We start from the raw sequence: 1,341 nt of genomic DNA on the forward strand, positions 1-1,341 counted from the left end.
GCGCAAGCTAGATTAAAGTGATTATTACGTTTTGAATAAGGATATTTTTCTTACAAAAACGCATCGATTCACTACAGGAGGTCTTTGTTCACCCCCCGGAGCCGTGCGAGACACTTTTTATTATGGATGGATGTGCTTTATTTCACTTCTTTTGGACTGATGAACTGCAACAGCCGATGACTGCCATTAAACAGCTTGGAAGATCAAAGACAATTTTTTATATAACTCCGACTGGATTCGTCTGAAAGAAGAAAGTCATATACACCTAGGATGACTTGAGGGTGAGTAATTCATGGGCTATTTTTCATTTTTGGGTGGACTAACCCTTTAAGGCCATTTTGTTTGCCTTTAAATTGCTTATTAGAGCATCCAAATACACACTTTTAAAGGAACATTCCAGATTAAAAATAAGTTGAGATCTATTGGTAACTCACAAACAGATATTTACTGTAGTGCATATGTAGTCACATGTATATGTGACAAGAAATTAAGTGCCTGCATGAATTATTCCATACAAAAATGTGTTATTTGATGTGTAACGTCATCTGAATCATCCTTTTAGCAGCAAAACAGCTTTTTAGTAGATTGCATTTATACAAAGTGACTTTTATGCAAGGATAAAAAATACATCAGTGAGCATTTTTCCTGGGAATCAAACCTCTGACACTAGTAAGCCTGTTTGTGCAATTCTTGAGTTTTCTTAAGTCCTTTACTGGTATCAATGCCAGTATCTTGTGAAACTTGCCAGGTTTACCAGCTCTATGTCGTTATGACAGGATAGAACGATTGGATTTAACTTTGCATAAACAATGTTAATAAACAATCTTTCACACAACCTAAAATATTATGACTTCCATTGGGGGACATTACTGTTTTTATGAGTTGTGAAATTATGCTTTCAATAGCTCAACTTGCATTAAACCCAGAAAACAACTAGAGTATCTAATCTCATGTTGTGTTGCAAGCCTTTTTGACCCAGAGAGGATTTTCTTCTTCCCGAAAATGCTAATCACATTGGACTAAACCACATTGTTTAGTTTTTTTTTTGCTTTTTGGGGGATTTTTTGAGTTTCTGTTAAAAAATGATTGAAAATGAAAAAATGCTTTAAAGGGGTTCTATTATGCTCTTTTACAAAGTCTTGATTTTGTTTTGGTGGTGTACTAGAACATGCTCTCATGCTTGGTGGTTCGAAAAACGCGTTATTTTTCACATAATTTACATTATTAAAATACCTTTCTCCCCAGCCTGGCACAAACGGCTCGATTAGTTCCGGCTTTGATGAACTTCTTCATCGTCTCGTCTGATGCACTCAACCAAGCGTTCTAACCACAACCTCGCCC

Source organism: Sinocyclocheilus rhinocerous, unplaced genomic scaffold (assembly GCF_001515625.1).
Source record: "Sinocyclocheilus rhinocerous isolate Xijiao unplaced genomic scaffold, SAMN03320098_v1.1 scaffold75, whole genome shotgun sequence".
NCBI lineage: Eukaryota > Metazoa > Chordata > Actinopteri > Cypriniformes > Cyprinidae > Sinocyclocheilus > Sinocyclocheilus rhinocerous.